We start from the raw sequence: 24470 nt of genomic DNA, 5'->3' as shown, positions 1-24470 counted from the left end.
TATTGAGGTTTGTGACTGTTTTCTGCCCGAGTGCATTGGGTTATTTTCCAGGCAGGGATTGAAGCATTTTATTCCCACTGGCTGCAATACTGCACAGTATATATATACTGCATTACAATTCATGAATTTATGCCATCTGGTAGACACGCGAAGCATTGCAGCCTATTAAATCCTAATCATTATCATTTAACAGATCAGCCACCCGTCAGCCAGGCATGAACCCAGGCTGGGAAGGCAAACACAACGGGGCTTGTCATAGGTGAGGAGCGGCGCATTCCAGGTATCTGCCAGGTACATACTGGGTATTTGCTCGAATAAAGTGTGTCGGTGCAGTACACACAAGTAACTATTTTACTATGAAATCCTACTAGAATTGGTATAGTACCATGTCATTGAACATGTTGTATGTCTCATGGTCTTAGAAATAGGACAAAAAAAATACCTATAATTTTCATCTAATATTACATAATATACATGTGTAAAAAATATTACTATGTTAACCATACTTATGACATGAAACTGCAGTGGGCACAATCTTTTACTACGCTGCCCTGGAAATGGTGTTTGTATAGGGTTTTCTCTGCTTGCAGTGGTGTTCTTTGTGCATGCATACACAAGCAACCCATCTTGTCCTATATTAATTTTTTTTTTGTCTCCAGTGTGAAGAAGCATGCATGTATGTAACTTCAATAACACTATTAACTGTGTGTACTGTATGTGTGTTGATTGTTAGTCCTGTGGATTGAAAACGGTGGTAAATAAGTGTAACACAATGTGTGCTTCTGTAGTCTGTATGGTGTCCCTTGCACTGTTGATCCTTGTATGAAGTTAACACACATCAAAATTACATCAGACACTTAGATAATCCATGGCAGCACTGTTCTTTTGGAAATGATGCTGTACAGCCTGTGTTTGTGCTTTCATACATCGTTATGTCACAACTACCACATCCAGCAATATAATGTTGCTAATGAAATATGTCACTACTATGTATAGACTTTAAAATAACTGCTATTAACTTTCAACATATGTTCATAATGTATGTTGCAGGGTGTGTCAGAAACACTATTTCTAATAGTGTTTATGTGCATAATTATTAACATCATCACACATGTCACCATTGAGTCAAATAATTATGTTTAACTGGTGATGAATAATGCAACATACAAACAAATCTAGGAAAAGAATAGTAATGTTTTATTTTTTAAGATGTCAAAATGGTTCATTTTTTACAAACACATGGAGACATGAAAACATGTTAAGAATGACAATTGTTAATGTGATTTTTTTGCATCCAAAAATAGGCATTGCATCTGAAGAACATCAGAGTCCAGTACTAACACAACCACGTCCATTAGCACCTGCAAATAATCAACAAGACAGTTTGGCAGCAATTGATGCGTCCGAATCAAGGATGAGCTTACTCCAAAAAAAACACCATCAGGAATTAATGGGAGTACACCAATGTATGGCATTAGAAATGCACCAAGTTCAACAGATAATAATTAAAATCCCAGAAGAATTGCATGTAATGAATAAGACATTCAGAACGCTTGTGACCACTCTACAGCAAGTGAATCATCTTCTTCCACACTCTGCTCGAAATGAAGGATATTTCAGCGGCAACAATGAAGGTATTTTCCATGGAGGCATTTTGTCATGGAACAAGAACTGCATTTCTGATTCACCCCCCTCTCTCCTTTGCAGCTTCTGCCTGTCAGTTCTTATTTTCAGCTGCATGGAGTCTGCACACACATACTGTGCCTGTGTGATATGCAACAATGTTGCATTTCTTGCCTCTGGGCATGTAATCAGTGAGCTGCTACTGCAGCCTCTCCAATCCTCCCAGGTAATGGGCTTTCCCATTCCCCCCCCCCTTGTCCTTGCTGACAGTTAGTATAGTCTCACTTCCCATCTAGTGTGACCCTTGCTCCTCACTTCCTTTTCACCCTGGACTCTGAGTGAGTAACTGCCTGCTATTTACCCCAGCAAGGCCTTTTTGTTTTACACTGTCTCATCATTGATACACTGCACACTTCAGACAGAGAAGCACTCTCTCCCAACATTACATCTACAAGCACCCATCTCCCTGTGATTTTCCCTCAATAAAATCAAGAAAGAGAAAAGGACTTGTTTGTGCTTTGGAAGAGGTGAGACATGAGTTAAGCTAACTGGAGTCATTCATACACCATTCGTGACCCTGGCTTCGGTATACATTTTGTCTCCACAAACAGAGGTGTTAAATGTATCTAGTGATTACATATCCCAAGTAAGAAGCTTTCATCTGGAATCACCAACGACAGCTGAACAAATGCAGACATCTAGTACAGATGATAATCTTACACACGCACCTAAAAGGACAACAAAAAGGAAAAGGTCAAATACAGAAACACAACGACATTCACTTACCTGGAAGACATTGACCAATAGTGCTCAACACTGTACCCAGCAAAAAGGTATCCATGTCTATAACCAGCCTCAAAGTCTTACTGTGTCTACTTAGGTCCAAGGTACTGATGTCTATAACCAGCCTCAAACTCTTACTGTGTCTACCCAGGCCCATGGTACTGATGTCTATAACCAGCCTCAAACTCTTACTGTGTCTACCCAGGCCCAAGGTACTGATGTCTATAACCAGCCTCAAACTCTTACTGTGTCTACCCAGGCCCAAGGTACTGATGTCTATAACAGCCTCAAACTCTTACTGTGTCTACCCAGGCCCAAGGTACTGATGTCTATAACCAGCCTCAAACTCTTACTGTGTCTACCCAGGCCCAAGGTACTGATGTCTATAACCAGAATCAAACTCTTACTGTGTCTACCCAGGCCCAAACTGCACCTGTTGTTACACAGGCCCACACTGCACCTATTGTTACACAGGCCCAAACTGCAGCTCTATTTTTACAGGCCCAAACTGCACCTGTTGTTACATAGGCCCAAACTGCACCTATTGTTACACAGGCCCAAACTGCACCTATTGTTACACAGGCCCAAACTGCACCTGTCTTTTCACAGGCCAAAACGGCATCTGTCTTATTACATGGCCAAACTGCACCTGTCTTTAGCATGGGCCAAACTGCATCATTGTTTACCCTTGCCCAAAGTGCACCTGTCTGAACCGTGGCCCAAAGTTCACCTGTCTGTACCCTGCAAAAAATTCCACCTGTCTATAAGGATACACAATTTCTTCCACTGTCTACACAGGCACAAAGTGGACTTGCCTGTAACCAGCCTCAATTTGTTCCAGTGTATAGCCAGGCCCAAACTGGACTTTACTCTAACCATCCTCCACATCTTCCAGTGTCTACACAGACACAAAGCGGATTTTTGTACAGCCATCCCCAACATCTTACAGTGGCTACCCAGGCCCAGAGCGGATTTTTGTACAACCATCCTGAACATCTTACAGTGTCTACCCAGGGACAAAGCGGATTTTACTACAACCATCCTGAACATCTTCCAATGTCTACCCAGGGACAAAGCGGATTTTACTACAACCATCCTGAACATCTTCCAGTGTCTACCCAGAGACAAAGCCCATTTTTCTTTAGCCATCCTCAACTTCTTACAGTGTCCAACCAGGGCCAAACTGCAGGTGTGTCTACCCATCCTCAACTTCTTACAGTGTCCAACCAGGGCCAAACTGCAGGTGTGTCTACCCATCCTCAACTTCTTACAGTGTCCAACCAGGGCCAAACAGCAGGTGTGTCTACCCATCCTCAAATTCTTACCGTGTCTAACCAGGGCCAGAGTGGTGCAGCAATTGTTCAGACACAAACTGCAGCAGTCATTATTCCAAAGAAATCTGTAAAAAAAAGAGGTGTTAATCCACAAAAAAATGTACGTGCACCATCAAACAGGCCACTTACCCCTTCACAAAATAAATAAAAATAAAATTAAGTACATTTCAAATCTTTTGTTTTGTGTTTTTATTTTGTATAACAATGTAATGTTCAGTTTATGCTACAAAAGTATGTTGTGAATAGGTTTTTTTTTTACAAAGGCTTTTTTTTGGTGTTACACATGTAATAGCATTATGACACAAACTGTACATTTGTACAGGTGTAAATATATCAATGTTCATCACAATGTACACCAACACTCATGAGCACATATACTAGTATAATGACCTACTGTACATCTTATACAGTCTTTATACATTATTCACATACATTGTATGTGAAAAACATATGTAGTCATTACACATGCTACAACATTGTTTAAAACTACATATATTTTACTTCACATTACATGATGGTCATATTTTTGGCTGCCTTTAAAAAGTCATATGTACATTCATTAATAGTACACTTTATATGCCATATGCATGCAATTGTTAAAAATATTATTTTCATACTTACAACTAGTTTCTTAAAAAGTTCTTCACATAGTTTGTGTTACAAATGTGTTCATTGACTGATGGTTATAATGAATGTGTGTGTGTATATGTTATATATATCAATATATATATAAAAATAAATATATATTTATGTGTAAATATATATATATATATATATATATATATATATATATATATATATATGTGTGTATAGAGATACCTATATAGAATATTTAGTTCTGTTAAATATATGTGTATATATATATCTTTTTATGAACACATACAATCAAACACGTGTGGGATCTAAAATTCCTTAGTGTATATTGACCTTCAGTATCTGTGTAAGTACAAGAAGTATGTCTCAGTTCTTCTGTATGTATGTTATAATGGCTAGTCAAACACATGGTTCTTAGTTCACACGCTCATTAAAATTAAATATAACAATTAAAACAATTTCATACAACATTAATTGGGACAACATAGAATAACTAATCTTAATTATTTACATAAACATGTGTTAGTGAAGTATTTGTTGATGGTGGGTTTTTTTAACACCTGCTTGTGGGAGTTTTGAATGCAGAAAAACTGCCTTCTGTTTTTTAACCTTCAAAATTACGTAACATTGATAAAAAGTATCAACTTGTTTATTTGCTTGAAAACCTTATAATTTCTCATTACTCTCAGCAATTTACAACGGACAAGACATGGCGTCAAGTGTTAGACATCAAATGAAATTTTTAATATTTGAGGCCATAGAATTTCAGCAAGATAAGAAAGCGAATTTGCGTCAAATTTATGCTTTCATACAAGACAAATATAATGAAGAACAACAAACAAGAAACCCTAAAAGATGGAAATTATCAGTACGCTACAACTTAACAAGGAATGAATGTTTTCAAAGAGACTACCCCCGGCCTGGAGAAATTGTCACTTGCTGGAAAGTTGCTGATTCTAAGAAGATTACTTTAGAACATGGAACATATCTCCTGATAAACAGTTATTTTTTTACCTAATCCCAATTACAATCAACGGCCACAGAGTGCTGTCTGTTACCCAAACCAACAGCAGGGCGTACCACAATCTCAAATGCAATGTGGAGGTAACTACAATGCTATGCTGCCTACTGTACATGGTACAAACATGTGTGTATTGGAAACCACAGAACCTGTGTACCTGCCTCAGTCCGTGTCCTGGCAAATAAATGGGGAACAACCATATGACGGCGTAACAGACATGTATGTGCCTCAGCATCCCAGGATTGATTGGGATTCGCACAATCAGTTTCTGTCTACCATCAGCGACGGAGAGGGACACAGCGCCGGCAGCAGCTGCAGATTCCAGCAATCTCGTTTCTAAATAGAAAGACAAAGGTAAACATTGTTAACATTAGCCCATTACTAAACTATGACTAATTGTCAATAACAGCATCATGTACACCATTTCATCAACCCACGCTAAAGACTACCATGTAGTGTTAAAACACACTTATTGTATAATGTGTACAACTTTAGGATTGCTGTGCAAAATAAACCTGCATTCGAATGACACACATGCAACGTTCAGTTACATATCAGTGATCCGGTAGTTGGCTAATTACACACATATATATATATATATATATATATATATTTATATATATATATATATATATATATATACACACACACGAATATGTTAATAAAGTAGCTTACAATTACACATTGTCTATGGTGTTAGTCGCGTCCATCTGTGACGTGGCTCCGTGATCATGTGACAATGCTGACTCATAACTATGACGATAAGCATGTATTAGACAATATGATGTGAAAACGCTCTCTCACTTGCGTGTGCACACGCATAATGTAAACATGCTCAAGCACACAACAACAGTATTGTGAAACGTTAGGACTTACAAATGGTTAATTAATAACATGCATCAGTGTGGTACGCGTGGAGTTGTGCGCATGCACATTGCTAACCGTTATGTTACTTGACCGGAGATAGGGCGAGCTTGTGACGTGAGGGGGCGTGTTCAGATGTTAACGGGGGCGTGTCCAATGATACGTCTCAACTGAAACACATAACAAGGCAGCGGGGCCACTAATGTGTGTCATATGCGCGTGTGGGGGTGTGGGGGTGTGCGCGTGCTAACCGAGAGCTGCAGTATGTGAGTGAGATACTGATATAGCGACGGGAGGGGGCGTGATTGTGCATGTCCGGGGGCGTGGCCATTACATGACGCGACAGAGTCGCAATTATTGTGTGAGATGACGGTGGGGGCGTGGCCACGCACCAGTCGAACACTTAGAAAAAACATTTATAACACTTTAAATAAACCGCTGCACTTGCACATTCAGTGTGACGGCCCATGATGTGCCTACCAACATTGAGTTGCGGTGTTTACACGCACAGCGCAGCCAGCGCCATGCACGCAAACATCAGTGTTAACGCTACTGTAATTTGAACAATGTGTTAGAAAATTCTAATACAGCGGACATGTTAAATGTGCACGGACGCATGTAGATGTCCATAAGTCACTGTGTGCCATGTGTTACAGCGCCCTATGCACACACATGCGAGCGGTATGCAAGTCACTGTGACCGCACCATACCAGTACTTGTAATGGAACAATATGTGTACCTTATGCGTGAACATGTACAGTGATGAACATGATAATACAACATATTCATAATCTAATAAAAATTGCGATGCAAATGTACAAAAGTCTGTCCTTTGTATTTCAGAAAAATCACTATGACATGGACTCACAATGAATGCATGTTCCAGTCAAGACAAACAGAGTTTGCTGATTTTAGACGTGTCACATTTTCTATGAATGGTCCTATGTTTCCAAACAATGATGCTTATGTAATTGTGAAGCTTATTTCTGCTTGTAGTAATTGTAACATCATGAAATTAGTATTATTGTTGTTACATTTAGTTCTTCCTAACATTCATGACATTTAAAATCTAAATACATATAAATGTATAATTAACTTTTTTAATGTTTCTGTTAACTTATGTTGACGACATGTATTAGTAAAGCTTGCATTACGTATATCATTTCTATAAATTGCACATATAGCTTTAACTATAACAAATCATTAGTATGTTGTTTTTGTAACATCATGTTTATACAGAAATCAATAAAATAAGGAGACACATGCATATTGTTTTACTACATCAATGTTGCTATAATTATGAGCAAATATTTGCTAATGTTGAGCATTACACATGACAGCATGTAACATTTGACAGCAGAGATTACAGAACATACATTAGGTACAATGTTTCACTATTTGAAGTTAGTTCATACACCTTTTTATGTTGTCTTACAAACACGTACATAATATGTAATGTTACAACACATATGGATACATAAGAGATCAATGGAATCCTAGCATTTGATAGTAATGAACATTACAATTAGTTAACGTGTGGACAACTAAGAACAAGCACTTACATGTGTACAGCACACGTTAGGAGAATGATGCTGAATACTACATAAATATGTATTTTCAACACTATGAAAGGTTTACATTGTATTTACTTAGTTTTAGTCACATACAGCAGCAAATGAGATTAACAAAGGCTACACACATGAAATTTGTTCATTAACACCAAAAATACACACAACGAGGTGAAATGATGTAGAGTTTGCCAACAACACACTACTCATGTTACATCACCTGTTGCTGTATCCACGTATTGGTTCATATATGCATCCCTTAAGCATGGACTCATTTTTTGTGCAGTTATCGTATTTTAGAGCACAAATGAGCATGAATGTTGTCATGTAAAGTATAAAAAAATTTACACAAACATATGACTGAAAACATTTACACATTAGAACTTTGTCAATATTGATCATTAATGCATACATGATATAAGCAAATACTGTGACATTAATTAAAAATGACATATTAAGAATATACATACCATATCAAGATGTGCTTGACCAAAATACACAGATGTTTAATGTGAGGAGCAGGGTAAGAAACACTATCCTATAATGATAAGAAGGTGACACGTTATGAAAACACACTTTCATGACAGAATGTAATAAAATCCATATCTATGTTGTTGGTTACCTGAGAAATAGGTGTCGATCACATTCTGACGTGTTTCGACACCACTGGCTGTCTGCTCATTGTCACCTGCAGCAATTAGGGGATGCTGTTCGTCAAGCCCCTCCCCAATGTCGCCTTCTAGGTTATGACGCAATGCAATATTGTGCAGAATGCAACAACAAATGACAATGTCAGAAACCTTCTCAGGCTTATACTTTAATGTACCACCAGTTTTATCTAAACACCTGAACCGACTTTTCAACAGTCCAAATGTACGCTCGATAACTGACCGAGTGGATATGTGTGCAACATTATATCTGTCCTCTGCAGGTGATTGCGGATTAGCCAATGGTGTCAAAAGCCACGGTCGGATACCTTACCCTGAGTCACCTAAAAGACAACGTGAAAATTAATATAGAGATTAAAAATTTTCTTAATGTTGTCACATATGTTTGAAGGTCTATTTCCAATATTATTGTAGGCAAAAATACAACAATTGTACATTTCATGTACCATGTGTGAGATGATATGTAATCATGGACATATATCATGTTCACACAAACAAATTTAAAACCAATAATAAGTACTTACACAATCATATGTAGTATATGTTAAATTTGCATTTAATGTAGAAATAAATGTTGTATTACAATATGTGAAATCATATCTTTACAAGAACACATGTATTGATGGCCACTTGTGTTGTACTGTTATTGTGGGTGTGGGTGTGGGTGTAGGTGGACATATTACTGTATGAAATATATATACCATGCATTATTAGGCGAATTGGAACATTAAACGAGCACAATCATTATGTGAAATCTAAGTTACCATTATCATAACAATTTTTTTTAAATAGAACAATTATAAACAGAAGCAATTAAAAATTATGACATATGTATGTTAGCACTTCACAATATGTACTCACCCACCAGCCAACCATGCCCAAAATGCCCATTTTCAAATGTATGGAAAACTGATGAGTTTCTAAGGATAGATGAATCATGGCTGGAACCACAGAATCTGGCTACAACATTCATTATCTTCATCGTTGCATCGCATACCACCTGCACATTCAGGGAATGGTAGTGTTTCCTATTACGGTATGCATGCTCACTCTGACTAGGTGGGATCAAGGCAACATGTGTGCAATCGATGGCACCCATCACACATGGCATCCCTGCTATGTTATAGAAGCCATTTCTGACTTCCAGCCACTCTGTCTGGTCACTAGGAAACTGAATATAATTCCTAGCGCGTCTAGTCAGTGCACATAGAAACTGGCTAAAGGCCCGCGAGAATGATGACTGCGAGACCCCGCCCACTATGCCCACAGTTGTTTGAAAAGACACAGAAGCCAAAAAATGTAATGAGCACAGCATTTTAACAAGACCAGGGACTGCACGACCTCTGCTTGTTACACTATCCAAATCTGGTCTTAGTTCTTCGTAAAGAGCTAAGATTGCTGCTGAACTCAATCTATAACGACTTATTATCTCCTCCTCACTCAGCCCATCTAAAAGTGTTCTTTCACGGTACACACGTGGACGGGCTACCAACACGTGTCTCCTCTGTCTTCTCCTCCTATCCCTCTCCTGTCCCTCTCCTATCACTATCACATCCTGTCTATTTTGAGCCTCCTGCAAAACAAGCATCCGCCTTCTCATCAGCAAATGTCTGGTCTGCATATCCATGTCGACGTCACGAGGGTTGATTGTTCCTCCTTTAAATACATATGTTATTATGTCACGTGTCAGATGCCAATTAACCTGTTGACTACATATAATCGCTGTAGCAAAACTAATTACTGTTGATAAACAATGAGTAACTGTTAATATGCACATAAAAACATGCGACTAATATAATGAGCCATGTTTGATAATGACTACACAAAATGTGGAACAACAAGCTTACAACACAATCAAAATCCATTCAATTGCTATGTACACAAGTGTGTGCGATTAAATTTGTTAACAATAATTTTGTCACATATATGACAGCACATAGCACGATGAAGGTGTTTATTAGCAATCATTTGAAACATTAACACACTTGATTGTGCTTCACATAAGATCAAGGGAAAAAAAAAAATATTAACATATCCATATCTCATTTGTGATTTAATTGCTGTCTGAAGAACAGTAGGAACATGCAAGTGTAGCAGTGCATTGTGTCAAACGTATTAATGGAATGTTATTGTGTGAACATAATTGGTAACACGATTGTTTCAGTACTAAAGACAGGTATTCACTATAAAAACATGTAAATATTATAAACATGCATAATGTGTGACTTCAGACATGCTTTTAACATTAAAATCATTATGAAATACATGCAAACATTCACTAATATGTAGTTGCTATTACTATAATGTATTTCATGTTTCTTAACTATATAATTTGTTATCTTGACACACATGAAGCATCTTATATGAAGTGAAGTGTTCCTTTAAGACACTAGCCAAAGACTTAACATTAATAAGACATTGATCTATTCTTTAATTATTCATAGCAGTGAAAAATCACATATTTAAAACATTATACACGTAAAAGGTTACACTATTCTGACAATTACATGAAGTACTTAATGTCACTAATCATGTTTTTATAACACAGCACAATGAACAATACAAAGTAATATGTGTTAGCCCCATTGACATCATGCTATCAAAATATATATCAACAAGCATTTTTTTTCAAAGTGCCCATCCGCCGCTCATCCGCTGCCTCTCAGCAGCAACTTGCCATCTTTTTCTTGCGTGGCTGATCCGCCAGCAAAACGCCATTCTAGAGTGGCGAATAGCTCCGCTTAGCTACTCGCCTCTACTAGAATACAGCGTGGCGGAAAATGTTTCATTTTTAGGCGGAAAGTGCCTTCTCGCCTCGCCACCGGCGGAAAAAAAAAAACGCCAGACAAACTGGCGTTTTTTTTAAATCTCGCCCCTTACTGAATACGGATAGGCTTTTTTGGCGGAAAAGTGGTGAGAAGTGCCTTTCAGCCGCTTACTGCATGATGCCCTTAGTGTCAGTAGCAACTGTTACGGTAATTTGTGATAGGATATAATATACACCAAATAACTGGGTTGAATTGAACACGACTTAGATATAATAAAGAGTTTATTCCTTAGATAGGTGGACACACAAGATAGTACAAACAGACAAGAAATAACACTTACTTAGGGATTGGGATGATGAAGTAATCAGGAAACAGGATTAACAATTCATACAGCAATCAGGCATCAAGTAGTTGGTAAAATTGAAGACAATGAGCATAGGACTGACACTGGTTTATATGTAATTCCAGTCCTATACCTTATCATTGAGTGCAGGTCATTGGAGACCAATCACCTGCACCCAATCTCTAACGTGGAAACATTGATAGATCATGCCCCCAGCTAGTTGGCACAAGCGTACTTCTGACCCTGTGGGTCTCATTTCTTTAGCCCCACACAAAAGTCAGGGCGCCTACATGTCAACCAGACCTGGATCTGGTCAGGAAACCCTTTGTCTGTAAGTTTGAATTACAGCACTTACAGACCACTCAAGCCCTGCGTTTCTCCGCCCTAATGTATACAGCCAGAGTGGCTGAACCTTTGATCAGGGGGTTTGTTGTAGACAATGGGTCGCCCCCCTGAGCATTTACATTAAACAGATTCAGAAACCTTCGCGGGCTTTTATCCCAGCTTTGAAATACAATACATTTTTCAATATAAAGATATATTAAAATAATCCGTTCGGCTGGGCCAAGCAGGCTGAAACTTGCCAGTCCCTCATGCCAGAGGTGACTCTCCATGGTGGCCGAGCCGGAGATACAAAAATACAGTTTAAAACCCTTATTAACTTTAAGGCAGGATTCTCCGCTCTAACTAAAATAAATCTCTGCTTTTCACTCTCCCATTGAAATCAACGGGCTCCGCCGCTATAGGCTTTCAATGGAGCAACTCCGCCATTGAAGTCAATGGGCTCCGCCGCTATAGTCTTTCAATGGAGCAACTCAGCCATTGAAGTCTATAGGAAAACCACAATTCTTTACAGTTGCCCATACTCCGTCTGGTTGATCGGAGAGGGCTGGAAATGGCCATGAAGTCATGCCGGAACAGTGACTACAAATCCCAGCCCTCTGGTCTGCACAGAACCGGAGATATGGGCTTACACATTTTACCCTTTCGGACTTAGCCGTTGTTTCGCGCTGCTCTTCCCTCCTCCATTGGAGTCAATGGAGCGACCCTCTTGGCGAGCGCAGCCCTTTACGGGGGCCCTTAATCCTCGGACACGGTGGTGGTCGAGTGTGGGGGTTCCTAGGATCTAGGGGCAAAACGAATTTTATTTCTGGGTGCCCTAGAACCTAAGTTTCCCACGCCAATTGTGTTTGAACTTGAACTAGTGTGATAAAAGCTCTTTTTCAGATATTGTATCCGCTTCTGCGGTTTGGATGGCTGCCAACCCGTTCCTGGAGGTCGGCGTCGAGGTATCCCCATTGAAATGAATGGCTCCATTGACTTACAATGGGGAACCGCCGCTGCTCCTCTCGAGCGACACCTGCTGGTCTTCTATGGAAACGGGCCCAAACCGCCAGATTCCATAGCATTGAATGGAGCTGCAATGGCGACCTATGGGAAACTGCAAAATGGAGTCTGAAAAGGCGGGAACATGGAACAAAGGGCTATAATCACTTCCTAACTATTAACCCTTCTCCTCCCGAATGGATCCCAGTGTGTGTGTTGGTGCAGACACTGGAATGGTGACAATACATTATTACAGGGGAATCCCCATTTGGATGTTGCAGCAAGGTAAAACCACATTCCTGGACCGCAGTCCATTTAACCCCTTGCCTCCCTGGTGAGGTCAGGGGGTGGCCATATGGGGTGCAACCCCTTTAATACCGGGCCAATCCCCCTCTCCCTCTACAACAACACGTTTAAATCAAATGTTACATCAAAGGTGTATAAAATCAAGACACATATTGACTGTCATACCACATTTGTCATATTTGCTCCAATGCCCCTGTGGCCTACAATATGTGGGACGCACGGGGAGATCTGAGAACGGTGAGTATATGTACATATTTATAATGTCAAAAAGGGACTCAACTCATAGTGTTCCCCATCATTTTCTGATGCATCACAATCAGGACCCCAAAGGTCTTATATGTCAGACCATAGAGACTCAAACAGGTAATTGGAGAGGGGGTGATACCTTCAAAACAATCAGTAGGCTTGAAGCCTACTGGATTTACAAACTTAAAATCCCCTCCCCTGATGGATTAAACATAAATTTTGACCTGGGTCTCTTTCAGACAGGTTGAAGAAATCTACTATCCTTCTCATCATTCGCTTATCATCCTATGGTGGTTGAGCGCAAAATAAACCATCTAGAAACATATCTTTGGGCTTTTTCTATCCTAAATGTTGCAAATATTAACCCATTTGTAGGCCCTCTTTAGACTACCAAAAATAAATATACAGATATGAAGGCTTATGTGTTTACTGACAATAGAATATGCTTTGGTGCGTATTTGTTAGAATTTTTTCCACTCCTTCATAAAATTAATCAATTAATTTAATCTATAGGTAGTACATTTGTTTTTTGGATTTGTAAGATTTTTTATTAATATATGGTATATATAATTTTATGCATTTATATATTAGGTAACTTTATGATTTTAGATTTGTTATTCATTAGTGTTGTGTTAATTGTATTTTAGAGTCTTGTTTATCTGCTGATCATGTGTGATACGTCCAACAAATCAGGGGAGCTCGTCTCGTAGTTATGAAATAAAGAAACACTACATAGTGTAATACTGTTATGAATAAATTTGTGCAAACAAAGCTCAAAAATGAATACTCACAATATAGCAGTCAAATTCAGGCAGTCATCCAACTTAAGGGGTGAATGTTCCCTGTGTATACAGCAGCCACCAGCCCCCAACCTCCAAGGAGAAAAAAAGAAGAAAAGAGACCATATAGTGCAGATGATATTTAGTATTAAAAGGGGATTAAAAAAATGCAGGCTTTTACACTTCATATGATCGAGGTAGGCAGTATGATATTATAGGTAGTGGGTGCTCATCTGGTCGCGATCCTTTTGAGTTCCTCACTATCCTCTGCTCCACCGCAAAACTCTCGCGTCCACGCCAGGCACTCCCGTTGCGTCACTTCCGGTTGTTCAGCGAACTTCCGGATCTGATGGCAGGGGTGGACCTCAGTTGTTCTTCCTCTTCGGTATGGGCTGAAACACTCTACATGTTTCGCCGTTGTTACGGCTTCATCAGGAGTGTCTGTTGGCTGCTAAACTGAGTATTAAATACTCTAAGGCCCTCACTCTCTGTAACATTCTATTGGCCAAACAATTATGACTCACAGGCAAACAGAGATAGTGGCGTTGATTAGGTGCATACACCTCCATTCATTTAAAAAGGGGGCATTGACTTCCGGTGGGCGGGCCTTAGCAATGGCTGCATGTTAGAAGTTCTGCCCAAAGCCCCCTGCATAATACCCCCCCAAAAAACACAAAATCCACCCCAAAATATCAACAAAGCAGGAGGGGAGCAAGAAATTAAAACAAAGCAAACAAAAAGAACAGAGCGATTCACCGGGAGTCAGATCGGGCAGTCTGCCAAGAAAAAAGGAGGACCGGAGAGAGCTCAGAGGCAAGCCACGCTGACACAGGGTTAAGGAACCAGCTGCAGGAGGAAGCAGGCTGCCGAGGACAACCTGACAGCAGAGCCAGCAAGGTGGGAGGTCTAGTAGCGGAGAGTCACGGACAGCAGTACAGGCACACAAACACAAGCAGGCTCACAACCGAGGGACACGCTTCAGACCCCCCTCCTCCCCCCCTCCCAGACACAAGAGAAACCAGGAAGTGAGTTCTCCAGGCAGCAGTGCGAGGGAGGCTGGGGTCTGCTGCTGGACAGAAGAAGAGGTAAGGAGGGAGCCCCTGGGAATACCCCCCTCACCCACAACACTGAAAACAGCACTGAAAACAGACCAGCTGGGCAGTCCAGGAGCAGGCAAACGTGTAACAGGGTCAGGGGGGAGACAGGAGGAGGGGAAAACATAAGGAAACATACAAAATACATTTGGCTGCTACTATCCTGTGTACCTCAAGAAATCAGTGATCATCGAAATCATCGCCAAATAGATCTGAAAGAGTTAATACACCACCAATACCCCAAGAACCGGAAATGACTTCGGCGGAGGCCATAGCCAGAGAGGTGCTAAAGCTGGTCTCCCCTCTCTTCGAGGAAAAAATATCCGAACTTAAAAATGTAATACAGGAGACGCTCGCACGGGCAAAGACTAGAAGAATTGGAGAGCAGAACCAGGGTTTGTGATACAGAAGTACAGCAGCTGCAAAGCAAGCTAGAGGCACAATCTAAAACCATAGTATCTATACAGGAAAAACTGGATGACCTTGAAAATAGAAGCCGTAGAAACAACCGGCGCATAATAGGGATTCCAGAAACTGTGAGGGGGACAGGCCTGACCCAGATGCTATCAAAATGGCTGCCGCAGGCACTGGAATTGACAGGCCCAGCAGAAGATCTGAAGATTGAGAGAGCTCACAGATTAGGACCAGAAAGAGACCAAGACAAAGCCAGACCGAGACCGGTCATCGTGAGGTTCCTAAACTACGCAGAGAGAGCAAACGTGCTAGCAGCCTACAGGAAAAGGTCCGATCTGCACTACAAAGGCAACAAGGTAATCTTTCAAGATTTCTCGGCCCAAGTATCACAAAAAAGGAGAGAGTTCTCCCGATTATGCAAAGAGTTATACCAGAAAGGGAAACAATTTGCATTTTTCTACCCGGCCAAACTGAGAGTCACAGAAGGCTCCAAGACCTTTCTATTTGAGTCACCAGAATTAGCGCACGCACACTTTAAAGAGGGACCAAATCCACGACCAAACGATTCATGAACTAAACAAAAGGCAATCTTGGCAAACCTAGGCCAGCAAAAGACAACTACGTCAGCCTGGTTGGTGAGAACCCACAAGAATTGCCACACAAAGCCCACAAACACAGCCTGTTGCTGCTTGTCAAGCTGGACCAAACACGACATGACAGGAAAAGTCCACCAAAACTCAACCAAAATCAAAACTTCTTTCAACTCCAAAATACCAAAAACCCGGAGGGGGCCGCTCGCTGGGACGGCTCACCTCCAATGGAAAGCAAACAAAACAAAGATTATAACCCCACAGAAGGAATTTGATAGATGCAGCCTCAAGATGACGCTAAAGTAGAAACCGAGGATTCCCAAATCCGGATAAACAACCTCAAGATGGTCTCCTGGAATGTCGGGGGCCTGAATTCACCAGCAAAAAGAAGGAAGATACTCTCCCACATCAAAAGATCCAAAGCACAAGTGAGACACACCTCCTGAAGGAAGATACCAAAAGACTAAAAGCACCATGGATCCAAGAAATAATCGCGGCACCATATACGGGAAAGCAAAGAGGAACTGCAATACTAATAAACAAAAATGTGAACTACACCATCCATAAAACTCTGAAAGATCCGGGAGGCAGATATCTCATGGTCGACATCACCATAGAAGACTCGAGACTGTTGTTGGTTAATATATATGCTCCGAACTTGCCTAACCATTTGTTTTTCAGAGATCTCTACCAAAGAATTTTGGAGTGGGACGCAGGGACCGTTGTTGTAGGAGGTGACTTCAATGTAGTGGAGGACTGGACACTTGACAGATCAGGAAACAAAAGAGTACCGCACCACTCACACGCACACCGGGGAACTTTAAAATCCTTCAGGGAGAACCTAACACTGGTAGACCCCTGGAGAATTTTAAACCCGCTAGAAAAAGATTTCCCTTTTTTTTCCACACGCACACAATATGTTCTCAAGAATAGACCGGTTCCTAATCTTAACCAATTTAATGCAGAGAATAAACTCGGCTAAAATAGAAAATATAATAATTTCAGACCATGCACCAATATGGATCAACTTAAGACTCGGTAAACCCAAAAATATCTCGCGAAGCTGGCGCATGCCCACGTATCTATCCGACTCAAAAGAGTTCAAAGCGTATCTACAAAACCAGTGATCCAATTATGAGATGGACAACCAGCAGCATACTGTAGAACCCATTCTGTACTGAGAAACATCTAAAGCAGTACTTAGAGGCCATATAAGTGCTTACAGTATTAGGAAAAACAGAACCCTAAACACCAAACTGAACAACCTAAACACACAGCTAACACAGGCATTCCAAATATACAAGGCAGATAATACAGAACAAAATAAGAAGCAGTATTTAGAAACCAAAGAGTTGTATGAGGCACTGCTGACTGAAAGAGCACAAACCCAACTTATGTATCAAAAAAATATCTATTTTAGATGGGGCAATAAACCGGGGAAATTGTTGGCCAATCTAACAAAAGAAACCATAAGTACTAATCAAATAGTGTCCATTAGCACCAAGGAGGGTGGCAGAACAACAAATGCCAAAGAAATTTGTGCAACATTCCTAAATTACTACAAAAAACTCTACACAACAATCCCAGATGAAAAAGAATTAGGAGAAAAAGTTATACAAGAAGCAAACCTTCCTCAGATCTCCCAAGCAAATAGAGAGGCCCTAGATCAACCTATAACAACCCTAGAAGTACAGGAAACTATAAACACACTTAAAAATAACAAACCACCAGGACCAGATGGCCTTAGCGCAGAATACTACAAATTATTAAACCCAGAAATAGCAAAATCATTAACCAACGTATACAACCATATAAGGGAGGAAAAACAAATGCCGCAAAATTTGAATCTAGCGAAAATAATTGTCATCCCAAAACCAGGCAGGAATCTGGAACAACCCTCGTCACACAGACCCATTTCCCTCTCAAACCAAGATTTTAAAATTCTAACAAAAATTTACACAAACCGTCTAAAAAATATACTCCCCAATATTATATCTCCAGAGCAAACAGGTTTTGTCCCCGGGAGGCAGTCAGTTACGAGTATAAGATCAGCTGTGGCCGCGGTGGTGACAGCAGGACAGTCCAAAGGCAACAACATAATAGTAAATCTCGACGCTGAAAAGGCATTCGACAAAATTACATGGGCACACATTACCAGGACTTTCCAGGCACAAAACTTTGGGGAGAATTTTACAACATTAATCCAAACTATATACAATTCCCCCAAAGCCTATATTACAGCTAATACACTAAACTCAGAACTTTTCACGTTACAACGGGGAACAAGGTAGGGCTGTCCCCTATCCCCAATGCTATTTGATATAGCACTAGACCCCCTAATTCGACACCTAAAACAGATGGAGGAATTCAAGGGCATTCAAATAGGTGGCAAAGAACTAAAAATCGCAGCATTTGTGGACGATATGCTCCTTTTCATTTCAAACCCTCAAAAGGCAATACCCGCTATTATAGAAGCAATACAAATGTATGGCAAAGTCTCGGGCCTAACCATCAACTATGAAAAATCAGAGGCACCAGCTCTAGACTGCAATCAAAAGATAGAGTGGAAGGGCCCCTTCCCATTTAAATGGGCAAAAAAAACACATCAAATTTCTGGGGGTACTCATCCCGAGTGATATCCATCAATTATATAATATTAATATTAGACCCCTGATAGAAAACATCACACAAACGCTCCGAAAATGGCAAAACTTAAGCGTAACATTTCTGGGGAGATGCCATCTGGTGAAGATGACAATCTTCCCAAAAATCCTATATATACTGCAGATGTTGCCAATTATAATAAGAGACAAAGACGAAAAAGCTCTAAACAAAGCATTTCAAATTTTTATATGGAAAAACAAAAAGCCTAGAATTAGTATGGCAAAACTACAGCAACATAAAAGAAATGGAGGTGTAAACCTCCCCTCACTTAAAATGTACAACTTGGCCGCTCTCTTGAGATATGCGGGAGACTGGATAAACCACACAAACTACTTCACAATAAATGAAATTGACCAACAAATGAGTCCAGATATAAACTTGGCATATTTGTTACATACTGTATGCCTTCTCACGAGGTCCCAAGAGCCATAAAAGAGAACCCATTACTATTCAGCACATATAAAGCGTGGTATAGAGCCAGGAAAACACTCTCTTTACAAAGGAACAAATCGCTATTTCTACCATTCACTAAGAACCTGCGGTTTCAGGAAGGGAAGGCGAATTACCCTTTTGATGCCTGGGAAAAGAAGGGAATCCGTGGAATAGGGCAGCTCCTACATAAACTAAATCACACAATTTACTCATACCAGGAACTGAAAGATAAATACGCACTACCTAACACAATTCTTTGCATACCTACAGGCCAGGCATTACGCATTGACATCACTAAACGACTTACCAACAGCAGATAGAGACAATCAACTTGATGCTCTCTTCCAAAGGGCAAAATATGGGAAAATCTCAATATCAAATTTTTATCAATGTCTGAAGAAAACATTACGTTTTGATGGCAACACACCGGGAATGGGAGCTTGGTTAACAGACTGCCCAAACCTAAATATGGAGACTATCATGAGACAGTTTGAGAAATCGTTGAAAATCATCCCATCCACAATATACCAAGAAATGCACTACAACATTTTACATAGAACATATACTACACCCAAATTCAGATACAAAGCAAAATTATCGCTAGACAGTAAATGTACAAAGTGTGCAGCCCCACTGGCAGATCTTACGCACTGCCTATGGAACTGCCCAGTGGTCCAAGAGTTCTGGTCACGAATTGGCGAGTACTGCAAAGATTCCCTGAATACAATAATCCATATAGATCCCGAATATGCGACCCAATAGGACTATGGACGATACCATAAGACTACCATAAGACTAGTGAAATAAATACCTCAGGATATCATAGAAGTGTAGGGGTCGAACAGGAGTGGCGAAAAGAGTACAAACATACTGTAGGAGGGAAGAGCCCTTATATAAATGACTTGGTTAGTTTGTCAGAGGGTCAAAACAGATGAAGCAAAAGCTGGGGTATACTATAAAGAGGGAATAAGTTGAAGGTAAAATGATATAACGGATTGACATAGTACAAGTAAATGTTTACAAGTTAAGTTGAAGGTTTAAGTGTTACTATATTTAAACAAAAAAAAAAAAAAAGGAAATAATGCAAATCAAATATTGTATAGAACATAAAGAGATACCTGTATAAGAATCTGCTACACTATGCATGTTAAAAATATACTGTATGTACAAGTCTGCAGCATTCCCAATAAAAATATTTTACAAAAAAAAAAAAAAAAAGGGGGCATTGTTTATACATTTTGCCTAAATTGGCACATATAATAAAAACAACCTCTTTTTATGATTCCAAAAAAGGAGGTACAATTTATACAAATAATAGCCTAATATGGCATATAAAAAACAGCATAAAAAATTATATTAAATTTTTATAAAATATTAAAATGATAAAAACTCAAATCTAAATTTAACTTTATTTTTAACTTCATTTACGACGATAGTGGTATTTCTCAAAAAAAAGGAGACAAAAGAAAACATAATTAATAATTAATATAATGTCACACATAATGTATATTTATAACATCATAAGAAATCTTTATATATCAATCCTTAAAGAAACACTCCCAATTCAATGTCCACATTGAGCCCCCTGGAGTTAGGGTTTTCAATGTGAAAATCCAATAGGTTTCTCTTTTTGTTAACTGAACATTGCGATCCCCTCCCCTCCAATGGGGTAAAACTTTTTCCTGGACCGTAAATGTCAACCCTGTGGGATTTCCTTGATGGTACTTAATGAAATGTTCTGACAGGAGATGTGTATTAAACCCCCCGCCTGATATTTCCTAAGTGTTCTAAAATTCTAATTCGTACATCTCTTGAAGTTTCCCCTATGTATTGTAATCCACAGGGACATGTGATCATGTAAATTACATGATCAGTTCTACAGGTGACATGTTGTTTTATATGGTATTTTTCTTTTGTCAGTAAAAGTGAATTTCTCCATTGTCCTGTGTTTACAAGCTTTACAAACTGTACATCCATAAAAATCTTTAACTTTAGGTAACCAATTGTTTTCTATGTTTTCTTTTATTTTAGGTAGCGAGCTGGGAGCCAAAAGATTCTTCAAGCTATTGGCCTTTCGGAATATAACTGTAGGCACTTCAGGAACTATGTTACCTAATAGCGCAGGCCTGCCCAACTCAAAGTGAGAAGGGCCGAACTGCTCCAAGGAAAAATTTGGGCCGCACGGGTTAAATCATCATCATCATCATCATCCTCATCTCTCCTCCAGCACCTCTCATCATCATCATCATCCTCATATCTCCCCCAGAACCCCTCACTATCAACCTTTACGATACTCCCCATCTATCTCTCATACCCCCATCTCTCCCCCTCACCCACACAATACCCCCCTCCACATCAAACAAACAATACCCCCGCCACATCCCCCCAGCCCATTCCATGTCAGCAGCCCCCCCCCTAAGTCAGCATCCAATGTCAGCATCCCCCCCATGTCTCTCTTCCCTCAATATAACACTCTCTCCCCCTCCCCCCTCCTCTCAATATGACTATCTCCCCCTCCCCTCAATATGACACTCTCTCTCCCTCCCATCAATGTGACACTCTCCTCCTCCCCTCAATATGACACTCTCTCCCTACCCTCAAAATGACACATTTTCTCCCCCTCCTCCCAATATGACACTCTTTTCCCCTCCTCTCAATATGACACTCTCCCCCTCCCCTCAATATGACACTCTCCCCCTCCCCTCAATATGACACACTCTCCCACTCCCCTCAATATGACACACTCTCCCCCTCCCCTCAATATGACACACTCTCCCACTCCCCTCAATATGACACACTCTCCCCCTCCCCTCAATATGACACTGTCTCCCCCTCCCCTCAATGACACTCTCTCTCCTCAATATGACACACTCTCTCTCCCTCTCTTCAATATGACACACTCTCCCCCTCCCCTCAATATGACACTGTCTCCCCCTCCCCTCAATGACACTCTCTCTCCTCAATATGACACACTCTCTCTCCCTCTCTTCAATATGACACTCTCCCCCTCCCCTAAATGACACTCTCTCCCCCTCCCCTAAATGACACTCTCTCCCCCTCCTCTCAATATGACACTCTCCCCCTCCTCTCAATATGACACTCTTTCCCCCTCCCCTCAATATGACACTCTCTCCCCCCTGCAACTCACATCACTCTCTTCCCCCCCTGTACCTCACATCTCTTCCCCCCCTGCACCTCACGTCAGCAGTCCACCCCCCCACATGTCAGCAGCCCACCCCCCCTCACATGTCAGCAGCCCACCCCCCCTCACATGTCAGCAGCCCACCCCCCTCACATGTCAGCAGCCCACCCCCCGCCTCACATGTCAGCAGCCCACCCCCCCTCACATGTCAGCAGCCCACCCCCCCTCACATGTCAGCAGCCCACCCCCCCTCACATGTCAGCAGCCCACCCCCCCCACACGTCAGCAGCCTACCCCACCACCTCTGCACTAGCCCGTTTTTCACACCCACCCCCCACCAGCCCGTTTTTCATACCCACCCCCACCAGCCCGTTTTGCACACCCACCCCCCACCAGCCCGTTTTTCACACCCACCCCCCACCAGCCCGTTTTTCACACCCACCCCCCACCAGCCCGTTTTTCACACCCACCCCCCACCAGCCCGTTTTTCACACCCACCTCTTAGCTCAGCACATCCTCTCCCCGGTACTAAGCCCCGCCCCCGGCATGCTGCTTTTCTGCTGCTGCCCCCGCGCACCGCAAAACCCGGGGGCTGGGAGGGAGAGAGCTGGGAGGGAGAGGAAGGGGGCTGGGAGGGAGAGAGGAGGAATGAATCGCCGCCATTTTTAAAAACTTTTTTTTTAAACTTTTTTTTTTTTTTAATTTATTTAATTAATTAACTGCCGCCCGGCCGGTGTCATCGCGGGCCGCACAGAGAGGCCAGGTGGGCCGCATGCGACCCGCGGGCCGTATGTTGTGCAGGCCTGTAATAGCGCATCATTCCGAATAATGTGCCAATGTTTTCTTATGATGTTGGCAATTTTATATGAATCTCTGTTAAAATTTGTCAAAAAAGAAAAACTGAATTTATCCTTATTGTTTTTATTAGATGTTTTTTCAATATTCCTGTCTGTATATATAATACATTTTCCCTATTGAGGTTTCGTGCTTTTGTCAAGGCTGTTTTTAAATTGTCCGGATTATACTTTCTATCCAAGAATCTATTTTCCAATATCCTGTACTGTTCCTCAAAGACATTTAAATCTGTGCAGTTACGTCTTACTCTTCTAAACTGGCCATATGGCACATTGCTTAGCCAACTGGAATGGTGACAGCTAGAGGGCAGGATGTAATTATTACTGTCAACCTCCTTATAGAAAGTTTTAGTTTTCAAACATCCTTCTTCCACAAAGATGGTCAGGTCAAGGAAGTTGACAGACTGTCTACTAAAATTACACGTGAATTTTAAGTTAGAATCATTGTCATTGATATAATCAATAAATTTCAGAAGACCTGCTTCTTTACCTCTCCAAACAAAAAACACATCATCGATAAAACGCCGCCATAGGACCAAATTTGCACCCAGTTCAGGAATAGACCAAATATAGTCTTCTTCCCATAGTCCCATGAATAAATTCGCATAACTGGGAGCAAATTTGGTACCCATGGCGGTTCCACGCTGCTGTAAATAAAATGTATCCTCAAACCAAAAATAATTGTTACGTAAAATAAAAAGGATACTATCTAAAATGAAATTAGCGTGTTCATTGGGTAAATCATCATCTTTGGCTAACACTCTATCGCCTCAAATCCCTGATTATGTTCTATCGATGTATATAATGAGGTAACATCCCCAGTAACTAGAAAACATTCCTCATTCCATTCTTGATTTTCCAGAATTTTCAATATACTGTATCTGTTGTGTCTTTTAGATATGACTTCAACTTCGGTACATATTTCTGGAGATAAATGTCAATATATGCTGACAAATTTGATGTTAAAGAGTCAATACCAGCAATGATGGGCCTGCCTGGAGGATTAGTTAGACTTTTGTGTAATTTTGGAAGGTAGTAGAATATCGGTTTTATAGGA

The 24470-nt window shown here is 40.7% G+C and overlaps 1 protein-coding gene across 3 annotated transcripts in view; it reads right to left on the bottom strand.

Moving 5' to 3' along the window:
• Nucleotides 1-1241: 1241 nt before the first annotated feature.
• Nucleotides 1242-24470, bottom strand: part of LOC142499404 (uncharacterized) — a 131541-nt gene continuing 108312 nt past the window's right edge. For 2 of the 3 annotated variants that reach the window (XR_012802666.1, XR_012802665.1), the window contains exons 2-5: nucleotides 8258-8325; nucleotides 5517-5691; nucleotides 3732-3805; nucleotides 1242-2351 (exon numbers count right to left, since the gene is read on the bottom strand). The gene's annotated coding sequence lies outside the window, so the exon portion shown is untranslated. Of the gene's footprint in view, nucleotides 2352-3731; nucleotides 3806-5512; nucleotides 5692-8257; nucleotides 8326-24470 lie in introns of all 3 variants that reach the window. The other variant, XR_012802667.1, reaches the window with a different exon arrangement.

This window comes from Ascaphus truei, chromosome 7 (assembly GCF_040206685.1).
Source record: "Ascaphus truei isolate aAscTru1 chromosome 7, aAscTru1.hap1, whole genome shotgun sequence".
NCBI classification, from domain to species: domain Eukaryota; kingdom Metazoa; phylum Chordata; class Amphibia; order Anura; family Ascaphidae; genus Ascaphus; species Ascaphus truei.
Note: the sequence above shows the minus strand (reverse complement) of the source record. Positions and strands in the feature narration are given on the sequence as shown.